The sequence below is a fragment of the Myodes glareolus genome, chromosome 2 (assembly GCF_982192425.1).
Source record: "Myodes glareolus chromosome 2, mMyoGla1.1, whole genome shotgun sequence".
NCBI lineage: Eukaryota > Metazoa > Chordata > Mammalia > Rodentia > Cricetidae > Myodes > Myodes glareolus.
Window position 1 is genome coordinate 43,669,840 of NC_142027.1, and position 19,454 is coordinate 43,689,293.

A 19,454-nucleotide genomic window follows, 5' to 3' on the forward strand; every position below is an offset into this window, starting at 1 on the left:
GCCTTTTCAAGAAACTTCAAATGTCAGCAAATTTGATATATGGGGTCAGGGGTCAGAAGTGGTAATGTAAGGACCTATGATCTAGACAAGAGATAGAGGAAGTCATATCGGATGCTGCACATGTCTCTTCTCCTGCAGTGGTTGGTAACGCAGGGACATGTGTACACAAAATTCATCAATCTGTGCTTAAGAAATACACATTCTATCTTTGTATATGTATAGGAAATTTGTCAATTTAAAGTTGTCTTTGATCCAGGATCTGGATTTTCTGCCACTATCAATTTACTGGAAGAGTATTCTCTTCTAAGTACTTTAGAACAGTTTTCGAATTACAGCCATCTGTCCTTTATTTGTGGTCATTTCACAAATGGTCTGAAGGTGGTAGGAATGATATGAGGGTCATACTCCAATATTGACAGCTATAGATGATACCGCATGCTGTTGGCAGCAAGATACAGGGCAATCCAGGCAGTAGGCTGTACCTTTAGGCTGCAAGTAGCAAGTCCTGGAAGAATTTTTAAAAGTTTCTCAGTTTAAATAGACAAAGGCGAGAGGAGTGTGGGTTGAGCAGTTTATAAATAGACATTGCTGAAGGCTGACTGCTGATGAAATGGCTGTTCGCTAGGTCTTTCTCCTCAAGGATGATAACAGAATCATCATCGAGGCATGGTGCAGCATGCTAACATTTGGGAAGCTGAGGTAGGGGGAATCATAAGATCAAGACCAGCCTGAACTAGCTAGAGAGATCCTGTCTCAAACAAGCAAACAAGAATGGAATTATCAGAAATAATTAAAAAAATACTAGCTTATTCTGAACTCTCAAGGAAACCCTGAGTTTTTTTTTTTAATATTTCAATCATTGTTGCAAAGAATATAAAAGTGATGATGATGGTGATAGTGGGCTTTTTGCCGATTGGACAAGAAACTTCTGTGGCCATAACTGGAAGGACAGGGTTGACAGAAAACTTCAGAATCACAATGTGGTCTGCCAAACCTTAAGATGCCAGTTTCAGGAAATGCTGCCCAGCCACTGAGTTATCATGGACCTGGAGAAAAAACTGGCTCAGGAGACTTAGAGACTGTTTAAGGAAAAGGTTAAAAATCAGTACTTCCAATTCTCTCTCTCTCTCTCTCTCTCTCTCTCTCTCTCTCTCTCTCTCTCCTTTTCTGTGAAAATCCTTTAAGTCTTTTTATGTTGTCCTTTAAGGACCCAACTTTTGTTTCCTAGGTATTAACTGCTTCCTTTTTAGTTAATAAAGTCTACTTTAGCTACTATGCACACAGCTCTGGATAAGACAAATCATCATACTCAGTGACAAAATTCAGATCAGCAAAAGAAACTTGATATTGTATGTGAAAGCCTTTTAGAGGCCGCTGTGGTAAGCTAAGCTATTCTAACTACAGATCAAGGTTGTTTTGCTTTGGAACAGGCTGGGCTCAGGGAAAGGACACTGCTGCCTCCAATCGGAGCCCTTATCTTGTTATGTCATCAGAAGAGTTATTGCAACTGTTCTAGGGCACTGTGACATTGAAACACCACCTGACAGTAACCCTTGAAACAAAAACACTCCCTTAGACTGTGCTGTGTGCTTAATCTTCGCTGTCTTGCCTGCTGCGTACATACCACATATATCTAATAAACTACCTTTCTGTATTTCGATGATAGTCTGGAAGAGGGAGCCTCTCTTGGCCACGTTTTACTCTAGTGTCCTTTGCTAATAAAAATTTTTTTTTTAAAAAAGTCATAGCTTTCATCTTAAAGGGAATAGAGCCACTTTGAGTGAGCGTATCCCAGGAACACAGATTTAGGTTATCCCAGATTCCGTGTTCCAACATGGAAGCAGTTTCATGAAGTCTTTGTAGTTCTTACAGAACGTTTGGTTTAATCTTAAGAAAAGCCGCTTCACCGGCATAAATAACTTCAATTAGACCAGATTAGACCAAATTAAAATGCCTAATAAATTCAGTCAGCATGGTGGGGAAAGGAGCCCACGTGAACCCCAGAGACCACGTGTTTCTTTTTTCTGCACAAGCCTAAATAGCCTGTGGGAGTGGTCCTGACCCTCCCCAGGGAGTGGTCCTGAGCTTGGCAGGCTGGGAGTTGGTCCAGATCAACGCACTCTCAGGCCAGGGGCTGGGGTGATGCTTCCAATCATTCATCCCAGAGTCCTTGGATATAGGGGTATTAGAGGGCTGGGGTCTCACTTTTAATCAAACACAGAACAAAGAAAGCCATAGTCAAATGGATCTAAAAGAAATCTATAGAATATTCCAAGAAACACTCAACAATACACTTTCTTCTCACAGTTTCTTGTCACAATTTCTCCAAAATTGAGCACACATTAAGACATAAAGCAATTCTCATTAGATATAAGAACACTGAAACAGCACCCTGCATCCTATGATTACCATGAACTAAAGCTGGAGATCTACAGCAATAGAAATGACAAAAAACAATAGAAATGACATTACAAATACATAGCAGCTGAACAGCTCACCACTGAATGAAAATTTGGTCAAAGCAGAAATTGAGAAGGAAATTATAAATTTCAGATTTGAATGAAAATGAAAACACAACATACCCAAACATGATCATCTCATCAGGTACAGAAAAGGCCTTTGACAAAACTAACATCCCTTCATTATAAAAGTTCTAGAGAGACTAGGGATACAAGGAACGTACCTCAACATAATAAAGGCAATTTATAGCAGGCCCACAGCCAGCATTAACCCAAATGGAGAAAACTTCAAAGCATTTACACTTAAATCACGAGTAAGGAAAGAATCTTCACTTTCTCCATACCTATTCAATATAGTACTTGATGTCTTAGTTAGAACAACAAGACATCTGAAGGAGATCAAGAGGATACAAAAAGGAAAGGAAGAAATCAAATATCCTTATTTGCAAATGATATGCTTTATACATAAAATACCCTAAAAATTCTACCAGGAAAGTTCTACAGTTGATTAAACATCTTCAGCAAAGTAGTAAAATAAAACATTGACACAAAAATCATATAGCCTTCCTATATGATGACAAACTGAGGGGGAAATCAAGAAAAGTGCCTTTCATGTTAGCTTCAAAAATATCTTGGAGTAACTCTAACCAAGCAAGTGAAAGACTTGCATAAAAAAAAAACTTTAAGATATTGTGATGGAGGAGGGTCTATGTGTCACTTTCATTGGTTAATAAAGAAACTGCCTTGGCCCTTTGATAGGACAGAAAATTAGGTAGGTGGAGTAAACAGAACAGAATGCTGGGAAGAGGGCAATGAGGCAGATGCCATGAAGCCAGCCACCAGGTCAGACATGCTGAATCTTTCCCGGTAAGCCACCACCTCATGGTGCTACACAGATTATTAGAAATGGGTTAATCAAGATGTGAGAGTTAGCCAGTAACTAACTCTCTAAAGATAATGGGCCAGGCAGTGTTTAAATGAATACAATTTGTGTGTTGTTATTTCTGGGGCTAAGCTAGCCGTGTGGGAGCCGGGCGAGACGAAAAGCAGGCCTGCCTGCAGCCCCTCACTACAATATTGAAAGAAGAAATCGAAGAAGACAACAAAAAATGGAAATATTTTCCATGCTTATGGATCAGGTAGGGTTAACATTGTGAAAATGACCATTCTACCTAAAGCTATCTACAGATTCAATGTAATCCCCATCAAAGGTCTAACCTAATTCTTCACAGAAATTGAAAAATACAATCTTCAACTTCTTATGGAAATGCCAAAAATCCAGGATAACTAAAACACTCCTAAATAATACCAGAGCTGCTGGAGTTATCACCATTTCAGATTTTTATTTTCATTAAAGAGCTATGATAAAAAGAACAGAATAGCATTCGCATAAAAATAGAGGAGGTGATCAACAGAATCAAATTGAAGATCCAGACATAACCCTACACACCTATGGATATCTGGTTTTTTAAAAAGGAGCCAAAAATAAACAACAGAGAAAGATAGTGTCTCCAACAGATGGCATGGTCAAACTGAATAGTTGCATGTAGAAATGAAAACAGATCCATTGCTATCACCCTACACAAAATTTAACTGCACATTGATCAAGGATCTCAACACCATAAGATCACATACTGGGTATCTGACAGAACAGAAAGTAGAGAATAGATGTAAACACATCTATTGGCACAGCAAAGGACTTTCTAATCAGCACACTGATAGCACAGGCATTAAAGACAACAATTAATAAATGGGACTTCATGAAGTTAAAAATCTTACAGCAAAGGACACTATCATTCAAACAAAGTGGTAGCCTAAAGAATTGGAAAGAAAACTTACCAATACATATGATAGAGGGTTAACGTATAGAATATACAAAGAATTAGAAAAGAATACTGAACATCAGGGGGCAAAAAAGTAATCCCATTAAAGATGGGGAATAGAACTAAACAGAAGGTTCTCAAAAGATAAAGCATAAATGGCTGAGAAACACTTAAATTTTTTTCAATATTTTTAGCAAACAGAAAAATAAAAAATTTCTTTTTCTGTACTGAATGTTTTAAACTTCATGAAATCCCACTTATTAGTTGTTGGCCCTAATGCTTGTGCGCTCAGTGTCCTGATCAGAAAGTCTTTGCTCATCTGTGTTTATTGCTGTTCTATTAATAATACCCAGAAATTGGAAACAGCATAGATATAAATAAGCTGATGAATGGATAATGAAAATGTGGTTCATTCACTCAAATATTGTTTAGCTGCTAAGAAAAATGGAGTTTTGAAAATTTCATGAAAATAAATGGAACTTGAAACAACCATCCAGAGTGAGGTAATTCAGACTTCCAAAGACAAATATTGCATGTTTTTTCCTACATGCAGATGTTCACTGTTAAGCTTTTGATATGTGTGTTTCAGTCAGAATAACCACAGAGGATAGGTAGATAATAAGGTACCAGGACAGGGGTTGGGAGAACATCTTTCAAGGAAAGATTAATATAGTAAGCTTTTATAAAGAGATAAATGAGAAATTAGGAGTATTAAATGGTGTATGGTATGAGAGAAAAGGGCAAAAGAGGGAAGGTGGGCATGAACAACCAACCCTGAAGGCCTTCTGAAAAGCCATATGAACTACTGTAGACGCATCCTAAAATATATACATATATGAAGGGAATTTAAATAAAGACATCATCTAATAGGGGAGACAATACCCCAACTAGACATCTTATAAAAAGTAAAACCTCCACTGCCAGCAATGAGTTATAATTTGTTGAGTAATTGGCCAAAATGTCCCCATACCACTGTTTCTCCAAATACCACAAGCTATTGGTTACCCTTCAGAACCTCATGGTAAGGTCCTACTGTTGAATACTTCCTGACACTGGATACACAGATATAAAGATGGTTCCCAACTAGAAGCTTCACCATTATTGACTAGCATTCATGGTACTGGAAAGCAATTACCAATATCTCCCCCAGCACAAAGCTTGCAACCTACAACAGTGACCTGCAAGCAAGACATACTAGAGCAATTGTGGTAGAAATGTTATGGATAACCAATCACTTTTTTATTGGATTTTAAAGTTCACCCATGAGGTGAAACATACCTGATACTGCTAAAGTTGACAAAAACTTGGAACTAGGTAGGTCATGAACCCTAGCAGAAAACTGACTACTATTATTCTGCTACAGAAACATAGCAACAAGGTGACTCCTAATTGGTGTAGGAGGTTTTTCTGTATGTGTGTTGCTTTCATTGGTTATTAAAGAAACTGCCTTGTCCGAGTTCATAGGGTGGAACTCGGGTAGGCGGGGAAGACAGAACAGAATGCTGGGAAGAAGGGCAATGTGGCAGATGCCATGGTTCTCTTGCCCAAGATGGATGCTGGTTAGACTCATGTCATTAAGCCACAGTTAAGTGGTGACACACATTAATGGAGATGGGTTAAACTAATATGTGAGAGTTAGCCAATAAGAGGCTAAAACTAATGGGCTAGGCAGTGTTTAAATAAATACAGTTTCTGTGTGGTTATTTTGGGTATAAGCTAGCAGGGCAGCTGGAACAAACAAGGGACCCCGCTTCCCTATTACACCTAATGGCATGTTGCTATACCCACAGACCAGTGCACCAGTCAACCTTCATCATGGAATCTTCTTCTTGTAGTCGATGACAGACAACGCAGAGATACACAACCAGACTATGTGTGGAGACTGAGAGATGTTGGGGAACTCAGATATAAGTGGGATATATTCATCAAACCCCTCCCCTCAAGGCTCATGGAGCTATGCAGAAGAGGAGGCATAAAGATTGTAAAAACTAGAGGTTGTGCATGATTTCCAGGAGACAATGTCTTGTAGACATAACAGTGCTGACATACATAGAACTCACAGAAACTGTGACAGCATGCACAATATTTATACAGTTTCAAACTGGATAAGATCCCAGCTCAGAGAAAGGGAAGTAGACAAAAAGTCCCCCACACTAATCAAGACGCTATTTGCAATTAATGTTTTCTGCGAAAGGGGAAACCATTTTCCTCTGATGGATTGTCATTGGGCATATCCATCACACTCCATGGCAGGCATCATACCCAGAAGTAGTTTTGACATTTTTGTCCTATTAGCTTTGTTTGTTTGTTTGTTTTTATTTTTATTTCCTTTTTGAGAGGGAGAGAGAGACAGAGAGAGAGAGAGAGAGAGAGAGAGAGAGAGAGAGAGAGAGAGAGAGAGAGAGAGAGACAGAAGCACATAAAGCTGGGTAGGTTGGAAGGCAGAGGGTATCTTGGAGAGGTTGGGGGGATGTGAACAAATATGATGAAAATAAACTGTATGAAACCTTTTTTTTTAAATAAAGAAAAAGTTAAAAATTTCTACACCAAAAACTCAAACAGCTCATTCCTGTGAACTGCTTGGATTTGCCATTTTCTTTTCTAGTGGGATCTGGTTGAAAGTCATCCTCAAACATTTCCAGATCCCAGATGAGACTCTTTCATCCCTTTCTCAGGTCTTGGATATGATTTTACAAGTTTCCCCTACCGACTCAAGATCCTACAGGATCAAGCCTATTTCAGGGAAGTAATTCTGGACCTGTTTCTCTAGGAAGACTTCTTAGAGTGTTCCTGTGCTGAGGCCATTACTAACTTCGGTTATGGTCGCTGCTTTTCCTAATCTTCCTCAACATTGCTGGGCTCCTGTGTTGGGGATGGGGTTTATATTCATTGTGATTCTTTATATCACGGTCCTCTTCTTTACCTATTCCCAATGGTCACTCTGTAGTGCCACTTAATTCTTATGTCTCTTATTATCCTGCCTTTCTTGTTCTCAGCTTCCAGAGTCACTCCTATTTTTAAAGGCCAAATATCTCCTTAAACATCACCACTTGGTTCTCAGAAGACTATTGGCTTTGCCTTCTCTTAACTCTTAATTAGATTTCCAGTGCTTGCCCAGATAATTAGCAATCTCTCTGTATACAGATATCTAACGAATCCCCTAGTTGTTAGGAGAGTCACAGTTTTTCCAGGGTTCTCATGACTGAATATAAAAATAAATTGTGCTTCTTTATGTATTCCTCCCAGCAAGCATGTAAATTAAGGTGCTTCTGCTAGTGCAGGCTTGATGGCATGTGCAATGTAATGTGTACTTGTGTGTTAAGAACCAAGACTACATTGGAGTTGTGTGGTACAACACAGGTGAGCACCACCAGAAATACTTCAGATTCCATTTATGCTTTATTTTCATTAATTTTTGGTCACTGATTTCGGAAACATTTTTACTATTGTCAATGCTCTTAGGAACTTTACATTAAGTTTTGTGACTACGTATGGGGTCATGACCCATTGTTTAAAAAGCTATGCTGTAGGAGAAGTCATTGAGACTAAAGAATTGAATGTCATTTAATAACATAAGCTGCAAGGAGTTCTGTCTTACCATTCTTTGTTTAGCTAGCTTATGCTTTACAATTGAATCTTCATTGACTGTATTGCGTTGGTTTATTGCAGAATGGCAGAGCAGGGTCTACTCATTTTCTGAATAAGAAAAAGAATTCTGGTTATTTAAAAACAAGTTGCTTCCCAAAAGGATAGTCAATGCATGGTGTTGAACTTTTCTTTATTAATTATGGAAGAGTTACTGTTTAACACATTAAATGCTTGAATGCGTTTTTCCTGATGCTATGTCCATATATGACTAGAATGACACATTTACAGTCCCCCTTGGCTCTAATGATAGCATGAAACTCTATTATAAAATATTCCTCACTAATTCCTAAATGCCTTCCTATTATTATTCTGCTTTTGTAATAAAACTTAAAACTGGCACCTTGTTAAAAGCCACACTGTAGGCAGCTTCACGCAGAGCTAGACTGAAGTTGTTGCTGCTGTTAAATATAAAAGGTTCAGGATTTCTAATTCAGGAATAAGATGTCATATGCTCAGGCATGTCACTTTATCATCATAATAAAGCCGTTAGTCACATAGCTCAGGGAAGGTGCTCGGTCTCCATGAGAGATTCATTTTCCCTGTGTTAAGTGGGAGCAACAACTCCACTGTAGCGTGTTTCTCTCTGAGGTTAGCTAACAAAGAGATGGTTCCCTGAGTGCCTAGCACACACGCTGCACTGTGGCCTGCTCCAGCGTTTATTATTCCTGGACCCAGAGTTTTACCTTTGTTCAGTTTCTCCTTTCTGTTAACCATTTACTCATGGACAGAAGCGAAGCAACTGAAGGGTGGTTGTAGTTAAAGCAGGAGTACCACATCCAAAGGGGAAGATATTATATAATCAAAATTTCCCCGATCCTTTTGCTTTTGGAACATATTTATTTTAAAAGATTTTATAAAAATATTTTTTCTTTTGAGAGTATGATATAATTATATAATTTACACTTTTCCTTTCTTCCCCACAAACCATGTATATCCCTTTGCTCTCTTTCAAATTCATAATCTCTTTGTACATATTCACATTGCATATATAATTATAACCTGCTCAGTCTTTGTAATGTTACTGTATGCATGTTTTCAAGGCTAACTGTTTAGTAGTGAATATCCAGGTGGCATGTTCTTCTCTCTTGCTCTCAGCTTTCCTTAGTTGCCTGAAGTTCTTTGTTGCAGGCTTGAGATCTTTCCCCATCCACATTAAGGAAACTTTTCTTTGCAATAGACAGAGACTATTGCAGGAAACCACAACCAATCAAAACGCAAAGTTGTGGAGCTCTGTCCAAACTGATTCATCTACAACACAACTCCCACAAGGCTCAGGGATCAGGGTGTAAGAGAGGGAGGACAGATTGTAGGAGCTGGAGGAACAGGGAGTTTGCTGTGATGATGTGTCTCTTAGAGTTGTCAGATTCTTTTTTAAAGATCAATTTTATATTTATTGCAATAAAAATTAGAAGGTACATGTATTTCCCATTTAGCCCCAATTCCAGTCAGGGAAGCATAAGAGGCAGTTTAGTATCCCGAGACCCTATTTGTTTCTGGTCATACCCTCCCCTCTTGTAATAATGCACTTGGCAGCTCAATTTCTTCGCCTGTATATGCTGTGCACACACATACACTCCTCTCTAAACAGCGTTTCTAGCCAGATCAGAACTCCCTGGAACCTCTATTTGCATTCTCACTGCTGTCTCTGAACTGTAGATCAAGCTTCCTAGCTCCTAATAACCATCAGATTTAGACACTTTCTGTTTGAGTGTATTCCCAACATACTCAAGTATAAAGAATAGAAGGGTCAGTTTGGCCAGAACTGCTTTGAGGTGCCTGTGTAATAAAACAATATTATGATATCTAGTAAACTTTTAGGGAGACTCTTTTATTTAACATCGTTTGTCTATGCATCATTAAATCATGTCTGCATATGATTAAAGTCAGATGCATTATGGGAAGGGACATGTACAGTAGAAAAATGATTTGGCCTAATTTATCATTGAGAACAGAGAACTGCTCATTGTATGCCCCTTACTGACCAATCTTACATCTTGAACTCCATAAAAGCAAACCTCAAGTAATAACTGGAGTTCTTAAGTACACTTATTCATGTAGCTGATAAACTGTCAAACTTGATGGTGTATCCCTCCCTGATCTGTGTGAAGCATTGCTTTGCTTTGAATAAAGTAACTAATTTTGTTTCTTTAGCAAATTTGTGGGTGCATTTATTTTCAACTTCTTGGATAAGAAGCTAGTAGCTGGGAAACACTTGACTTTGACTCCAGCCACTGGTGATGTCTCCATGCATAGGCTCCACATATTCCTTCATTACCAACATCTCCCATCAGAGTGGTCCTCCTAATGATACCAGCAGTGAACCTACCAATCACATCCTTTTCACCTTTAGCCAGTATTTTACCTAAGGCTTACTTTTGTTTTTATACGGCTTGTAGTTTATACAAATGTACAACCATGCAATATGCTATTGTGACAGCATGAAAGATGGTTTCCATCCCAAGAAATGGATTTCCACTTGAGAAAATTCTTTGCAATTTCATTCATGTAGCATAATGTATTTTGATAATTTCTATTATTTTTCCTTATCCTCCTTCCATTCTTACTGAACCCCCTTTCCCCTCAGCAAACCCATTCTTACTTTCATGTTTTTTATGCAATCCATTTTGTTTATTTAGGGTTGTACGATCACGGGAAGGAGGTTAGTTATTATGATTTATTGGAGCATGAACAACTCAATGGTGCAACCACTGATGAAAATAATTCCTTCCTTCCTAGTAACTTTTACCTGCCAGTAGGTACTCAGGGAGGGGGTGGGAGTCCATGAATCCCTTCCTTATACATAGTGGAATGCTGATAGGCACAGTCTTGGGAAGGTCTTGGTTAGATGGGCACAGCTGCTGTGAGTTCATGAATGCAATAGGCATGTCATGTACACAACGCAGTGTGGAAATGGAATGGTGTTTCAGTGGGAGCCTATGGCATGGCGCCAGGGAGTACACAGGACTTTGACTCGGGGTTGTTGGGAAGACACAGGGCAAGCAGCCCTTTTCTGTGGCACAAGAACTCTTCTGGGGTCTGTGCACCTTGCTGTAGTGTGAGCACTGTTCTGTAGTGTAAGTTCTCTTCTTTTGTGTGGGTTTTCTGCTCCTGTGTGGGCACTCTTCTGTTTGGGAGTCAGAGCAACTACGTAGTTACTGAGCCGATAGCAGTGGTCACTATCGACTGCATACAGGGATCCAGTGGCCAGGGGAAACTCGGAGTGGGAAAATCCTTACCTGAATCCTGGGGCCCTTTCGTAATGTGATGGAAAGATGGGTAAAGATGTTTAAAGCTATTTAGGATATGGCCTTAGGGCGTTTGGGAGGCATATATTTGGAGAGAATAAAAATTACAGCATGTCTTACTAGCAAGTAAATACTTTTGAAGAAGGAAGCGTCTCCTTGTCACCCTTAGAGCTATCTTTTATGCTTGCTTTCTAAAAGTCACACATCACAAAGATGAAAAATTCAGTGATGTTAAGTATATGCTTTATACTGTGACCAAAACTCTTGGCATGCATTTCCAGGGTTCTTGATGGAAGAGCAGAGCACATTTATATAAATATCTCTAATTTACTCCCAATCTCAATATTTAAAGTATCCCCCATTCCTACCCCCAATGCTAGGTCACTGTAGAGAACTGAGGAACTTATCTCAAAAAGGAGAAGGAAGAAGAAAATATTCCTATAGGACTGAGAAATTCCCAGATGATTTGGTGCACCTTAACATTGTCAATCTGTGGTATGAATCTTCTGGCTGGAGATCCCTGTGTCTCCAACCTTCCTCTCCTCTCTCAGATGCTCCTCACTCTAGCCCATCAGGGCTTCTTTTCCTGCCAGCAAGCTCCTTCTATGGCAGGGCCTCTGCTCCACAGAGAGCCAGCCTCCTCTACTGAGCCCCTCAGACTGGAACTCAATCATTCATTTCTCACAGAAGTCCCCTAGTACACACCTGTCTCCTGTGAAAATGCCAGTGGTAAGAGGCTGACCTGAGCCTGCTTTGCTCTCCCATTGTCCACAGGACCAAGTACCATGGCCGACCGATAGCAACTGGACTAACACGATTTGCCTAGGGATTGGGGTAGTTTGGCAAATCTTCAGCCATTATATTCTTATGGATAACAGATACTAATATTTGTGCATCAGCTAGCTAGGGTTGCCATAACTACCACAGAATTGGTTGCTGAAGCAACAGAAATTAGTATCCTAAAGTTCTGCAGCCTGGAGTCCCCCAATTTTGAACTCTCCCTATTCGGATGGCAGAGGATGCTGCTTAGATGTCTTCAGACGGTCTTTCCATTGGGAGCAGGTATCTGGTGTCTCTCTGTCATGCAAATTTCCTTCTCTTCTTAAATGTTGGTGCATTTCAGGTTAAACAACCCCACCATGCCTCATTTTCGCTTAACGTCTGTAAAGATCTTACTGCTAAACACACACACATTCGGTGCTATTGGGCCTTTAGTATAGGAAGCTTTGGGGACTACAGTTGTGTTCATGACACTGTCCAGTAGACAGATTTAAGCAGGTGGGGATTTTACGCTTGTTGACATCACCACCAGACCCTTTAAGAAAGCCATGCATATTTATAGTCTCGCCAATGATTGATAGCAGTTCCTGTCTCCTTATACTCTTACTGTGCTGGTGTCATTAAAGAACGTCATTAGTGTGGTGGTCCACGGAAGGCTGGTGCAGGAGGACAGCTTGATTGCAGGAGTTTGAGGTCAGCCTATGACAGAGAAACCTTGTCACAAAATGAAAGAAAAAGAAAAGCTTTTTATAGATTAACCTGAAAGGTAAGAGTTTTGAATACTGACATGCGCAAACCTTTTTTTTTTTTTTAAACCAGATATTTCCCTCTGTGGAATGCTTATGCAAATACTTCATGGGAAATGGGCGAGAGTGGAAATGCCATCACAGAGCGGCGAGTGGTGGTCCTGCAGCAAGGAGACAGGGGATGGGTGGATTGCCCCAGCACCTCACAGTGCCTACAGGATGATGAACTAGCAGGGACCCGAGTACTACTCACTGTTGAGGGAAATGCAATTGAAATTACAGGCTCCATAATGAGAAAAACTTAGAAATAGTTTCAAAACCAGTTCAACTCTAGTCATAGCTAACAGTGGAAATAGAAGGGAAAGAGGCCAAGTGGCTTTGGAACACCTACATTCCTAGTAGTTTGCTGACCTCCGACCAGACCTCCAGTCTAAGATGTGTGAGGATGAGCCAGTACTGCTACCTGAGGTGGTGATGGTGATGTTTTGTGACAGGAGTCATACCTGAGTGGCCAACAGGCTGGTCTGCAAAGACTATCTGAACACTTGGCCTTGTGTATACATCCAAATCTTAGGTTTGTGAAAAGAAACTGCTTTTTGCAGTGTGCATTTTAAGCCACAACTGAGCTCAAATATCTTTATCAACCAAAATCAAGGTCATTATAATCAACACATTTTGATCAGTTTTTAAAATTTAGATTTATCCATTTTGTGTGTGAGTATGAGTATTTTGCCTGCATGTATGTGCATGCATCATGTGCATATTGGTGCTCATAGAGGTTAGAAGAGAGCATCAGAACTTTAATGTTAGCTCCTGAAACCTGAGTTAAAGATGTTTGTGAACCACCATGGTGGTGCTGGGAGTCAAATGTAAGAGTAACAATTGCTCCTAACAGCTGAGCCTTCTCTTCAGCCCCCAATGAACACTTTTCTTTTTTGCCAATAAGAAATAAGTTTGTGGTGCATGTCTTTTAATCCTAGCACATGGGAGGCAGAGGCAGGTGGATCTCTGTGAGTTAGTTCAAGGCCAGCCTGATCTGCAGAGCAAGTTCCAGGACAGACTCCAAAGCTACACAGAGAAATCCTGTCTCTAAATATATATAAAAAAGTTTGTTTATTTGTGTAATATAAAAATCCATGCTTTGAAACTCAATGAACTCTTGAAACCATTCTGTATCCTGTTGGCTTTGGAAGGGATTTCCCCGGAAACAATTGTCCAGATGTTTGAAGAAGTCATAGTCAGTTTGCTAGGTAGACATGGTAATAAGACAAAACTCTGTAGTCTGGCTGGTTCACTTTTTAAGTACTGGCTGTGCAGTGTTTGGTCACAGGGAGAATTCAGTCCTTCCTGTTAAGTGATGCTGGCTACAGACGTTTCAATTTTCATTGCTATTTGCTGAACATCCTTCTCATACATAAGAGTTCTGCTGGGATTCGTGACGGGTCAGGCTGGCAGAATACTGCCGACAGTGAGCATGACTTTTCTGGGTGCACGTTTGGTCTTAGGACGTGCTTTGGAGCTTTCCCCAATCCAACCACTGAGCTGGGTGTTGCTGGTATCCTTTACAACCCACTTTTGTCACACATCACAATCCAATTGACAAATGGCTCGTTATTGTTTCATAGAACAGTGGAAAAAGACAGCTCTGAATGACTGTTTGAAAACATTTAGTCAGTTCATGAGACACATTCTTACTGAGCGTTTTTAAAAAAATCTTTTCATTGTATTTTATATGCTATCAGTCTTTGGATGGTCCATGTTGAGATCTGTGGTGAATTTTTGTGCAGTTGCAAAAGATTATCTTTTGTTATACGACGATTGCTCTCAACTGGTCACTGTGAACTTCCCACAGCCAGCAGCTAGGATCTTCATCTTCAAGGTATCCCCATCATCTTCAAGGCTCCTGTCTCCTTTGCAGAATTTGACCCAGCACCACAGTATATACGTTAACAGCAACTGGGTCATGCGTTGTTGATGAGATTCTCATGACACTTATGTTTTACAGCCCATTTCAACCTCAAAGAAGAAAATAGCTCAGATTTTCTTTTTTGTGTGACATATTACTAGCACACTATAAAAGAAATATGACAAATATATAGCCAATAAATATAGCCCAAATATAAAGCAAGAAATGTGCATTAAATTACGGTATAGCAAGTCATATTTATTAAGAATGTTCTAATACCAAATAGCAAATCAGCAATGTAAAAGTCACACTTTTCACCAGCCAAAAAATTGCAGGTGTTAACTTTCCTTAGCTCCTTGACTCCATTGTCCAGGGCTCTTGAGCTCTTTCTTTAACCTGATAGTAAATGCAGTTTAATATGTGTGTGAGCTCATAAATCACACTGTTTGAGCACTTTTGGCTCATCCTTTCCTTAGGCCAACAGTGTTTCTCCCGTTGGCTATGGTTTCTGGCCATTTCCCGAGATTCAAACAAAGCAAGGCACTATGGACTCAACCATCCAGGAAAACGACTCTTGCTCGTCCTTACCCCCTTGTCTCACTCCACCTGCTACAGGTCTAGTCTTATAACTCCACTTCATTAGACTTTTAATAAAATTTATTTTATTTTATTTATTTTAACTATAAGGTGCAGAGAGGCGGGGGGTTGGGGGGGAACGGGACACGGACGGGAAGAGGTGTGTGCATTTTAGCGCGGAGCCTGAAGAGGGCAGAAGAGGACAACAGATCTCCTACAGCGTTAGAGGAGTTAGTGAGCTGCCGGATGTTGAATCTTGAGTCTTGGTACTAAGTCCTCTGTAAGAGCAGTATAGGCTCTTAACCGCCAAGCGATCTCTTCAGTCCCTTCGCTGGGGCTTTATTAACACCGTAGTACCTTAAATGAAACCTGGTGGTCCCAGTAACTCATTTCTGAAGGCCAAGCTAAATGGCTCTTTTCTCAATTTTATCACGAGAGTCTAAAAGCCTCTTAAGAGAAAACTAAAAATCAAGTTAGTCATCGTCTAAGAATTCATATCGCACACTAAAAACAAAAACATGCCGCTGAGTGGACAGCCATCTTGCAATTCCCCCAGTACTACTTAGAAGAACCTGAGTTCCTCAACCTCCACCAACCCGAAGCCCTGTGAGGTGATGGGTTCCAGGTGTGTCCAGAGAAAAGCGCTTGCACCACTGGACCAATTTCCAGGTAAGTTTTTATGAATATGTACAGAGCAGTCACAGGCATTTGAAAAGCCACAAGCATTTCAAGATGAAGTATTTCCATAACGGACGGCAAGGCCCCGGTTCACTCTGCAGGCAATGACCACGGTTCTTAGTCTTAGGAAATGGGGAGCTGTGGGATCAGGCTTCACGGGACAAAATTCAGGATTGCGTTGATGCAACTTTCTGGGTCTGTCTTTAATAACAGTATATAAAAATACTATCGCCATCATGAAAAGGAACTAATTAGTGGACATGATATGCAAATTTTTTAAGGAATGGCCTTCATCTGGAATAATAATTGAGATTGAGTTAGGGATCGAAAATGTGCTGGAATTTTCTGCTCATCCACATGCTAACACAGGAAAGAATTGTAGTCTCAAGCCTGTTTTAGAAAACGGTTTTACTTATTTCTGTTGTGTGTATGTGCATATGTACACATGTGTGTATTTGTACATGTGTATGCATGTTCGTGTGGGTTTGGGTATGTGTGTGCATATGAATATATGTGTGCATGGGCATGTGTGTATCTCTGTATACTTATACATGTGTGCATATATGTGTGTGTTTGTATATGTGTGTGCTTATATCTTTATATGTGTATATGTATCTTTGTGTGTCTATGAAGTACATGTCCTCCTGCCATGATATGTTTGGAGTGTGAATGCATTTGTATGTTTGTGTGCTCATGTGTATGTGTATGCACATGTGTGTGTTGTATGTGTCTCTGTGAGTGTGTATGTACGTGCACACACGTGTGAAGTTCAGGTGGCTCTGTTGTGATATGCATTTGGAAGTCAGAGGTCAACTTTCTGGGGTTATTCTCTCCTTTCACCATGAATTCCAGTGAATGAACTCAGGTTGTGAGGCTTGAAGGACCCCAGGCATTGCTACATGTGTCTGGTATGAAATGGGTGACTGTATGGTGTCAAGGAACACATCTGTCTGTGGAAACACAGCTGTGGCTGTGAGGGACATGGAGGCTGTGAACAACGCTCACATAAAGTGGTTGTGTAGGGCACAGTCATGGGAGCTCCAAGTTGCAAGCAGGGTAAAGGTGATACTAACTTTTGGCAAGTTTTGTTGCCTGAACATCCAAGCTACTGTCCCAGGATGGTGGAATACAGTTGACCTTGGAGGAGCATCCTCCAAAAATTATGAGAGGATCCAGGGTCAAGATGATTCTCAAAAACTTCCTCAGGCCTGGCCTGCTGCGTGTGTCTGTACGTGTGTCTGTACGTGTATGTGTGTGTGTGTGTGTGTGTGTGTGTGTGTGTGAGAGAGAGAGAGAGAGAGAGAGAGAGAGAGAGAGAGAGAGAGACTGCATGCATGCACACATGCGTGTCTGTGTCAGGTGATAGGGACAGGAAATATTTCTATTCATAAAATAAAAAGAATATCTTTTGGTTATAATAATCTACTTTAAAATGATAATAACAAAACATGAACAAGAAATAGATTAAAAAACAGAAAAGAGAAACTAACAAACCCTTTCTTTCCTTCTCTCTCTCTCTTTCTCTCTCTCCCTCCTTCCTAATTTTCCTTTTTGTTGTTTGAGTCAAAGAATCTTTATATAGTTCAGACTGGCCCTGATTCTCTGTGTATCTCAGCCTGTTGTCAAACTCAGAGTCCTCCTTCCTCAGGTATATGAAGGTCAAAGGTCACCAATCAAATTCAACTCAAAGTTGTCTGCACCAAACTCCACTCTGTCCATCTCCATCCCCCATTTCGTTAGTTATCGAGGTTGATTGTCTGCCAGATGTTAGTTGCAGCCTGCGTTGCCATCTTCCTACCTTGTCTGTGTCTCCAGTGCAGTGAACTCAGTAAGATCTCTTTGTTCCTGCCTTAGGGGCCAGCTTGTTCTTAAGAAGTGGCTACGCTTATTATTAGCTAACTCTTTGTCCATAGGGTGGTCTTGGGTCTCTCTCCTGAAAATGGGATGGGCTTTCATAAAAGCCATCTACATTAGAACCAAGAATACATAAAAGATCAGCAATATCCAGCATAAGTTTCAAGAAAGCTAGCCAGCTGGGCTTTTGACACTGGCCTTGCTTCGCAGAGCTGTTGTCTAAATCCTAACATGTTGTAAGAGGCCGATCGTTGGTTCCCAGCTGTCAGTTCCAAAATAACCACACAGAACTGTATTAATTAAACCACTCCGTGGCCCATTAGCTCTAGCTTCTTATTGGCTAACTTTTACATCTTAATTTAACAAATTTCTATTAATCTGTGTATTGCCATGAGGCTGTGGCTTACCGGGTAAAGTTCCAGCATCTGTCTCCAGCGGGGCTACATGGCCTCTCTAGACTCCACCCTTTTTTCTCCCAGCATTCACTTTAGCTTTTCCCACCTAGCTCTATTCTATCTTATCAGGCCAAGCCAGTTTCTTTATTAACCAATGGTATTCACAGCATACAGAGGGGAATCCCACATCACTAACAGATTCGTTTGGCTGTATCATGCTCACCAGAAGCTAACTCCTATCTCATTACTAGAGAGTTCTAGACCTTACAGTGCTTTCTTCTCTTCATTAGTATTTGTTTCTCTCAGCTCAAATACTTTTCTATATTATTTTGTAGAGCATGTCTGATGGCAATTGATTTTCTCAGTTTTTGTTTATCTGTGAGTATCATTATGTAAAAGAAATTTTTCATGGGTATATTATTTTTGGTTGACTGCTCCCCCTCCTTTTGAACATCTCATGCCATTTCCTACTGGTCTGTAAGGTTTCTGCTGAGAAGTATGATGAAACTTAAAAACCCTTATGTACTATTTTTTTAATCTTAACTTGACACTTTTTCACTATTTTACATGTGTGTTTGCTTACACATATGTATGTTCATTATATGTATTCCTGGTGCCTTCACAGACCAGAAGACGGTGTCAGATCCCCTGGAATTGAAGTTACAAACAGATACGGTTTACAAATACTGTGCGGATGTTGGAAACCAAATCAAGGTCCTCTACAAGAGCACTAAACAATTTTAATTTTTAATCTCTCAACACCATTTAGCTTTTGAAGGCTTGATTGTAACATGCTGTGGGCCAATTTGCTTGAATTGAACATATCTTCCTGTAGACTAGCTTTGAGTAGAATTTGATTTGTGACTTTTGGCCTTATTATACGTCGATATTTATATCTTCTCTATGTTTAGGAACCCTTGTTATTATCCCTTTAAACAAACTTTCTACCACTTTGGCATTTGAAGGTCTCCTTTGAAACACTTGAGTGTCTGTTTTCTTAATATGCCCTAGAGTGGTGTGGGAGGTCCTTCTGTCTATGTGCTGCTTTCATTGGTTAATAAAGGAACTGCTTTGGGCCTATAGCAGACATGTAGGGGAACAGAGCTAGGCGGGGAAAACTAAATGGAATGCTGGGAGAAAGGAGGCTGAGTCAGAGAGACACCATGGAGTGGCCAGAGTCAGACATGCCGAAAATTTGCCAGTAAGCCACTGCCATATGGCGATATACAGATTAATAGAAATGAGTTAAATTAATATGTAAGAGTTAGTCAATAAGAAGCTAGAGCTAATGATTTAATTAGCTAAAGCAGTGATTTAATTAATATAGTTTCTGTGTGATTATTT

The 19,454-nt window shown here is 40.1% G+C and overlaps 1 protein-coding gene across 1 annotated transcript in view; it reads left to right on the forward strand.

The window, feature by feature from the left end:
* The first annotated feature begins 15,540 nt into the window (after positions 1 to 15,540).
* The window catches only part of LOC125392800 (transmembrane protein 45A-like), a 59,801-nt gene continuing 55,887 nt past the window's right edge, over positions 15,541 to 19,454 (forward strand). Inside the window, exon 1 of the mRNA XM_048422744.3 lies at positions 15,541 to 15,852. The gene's annotated coding sequence lies outside the window, so the exon portion shown is untranslated. The remainder of the gene's footprint in view (positions 15,853 to 19,454) is intronic.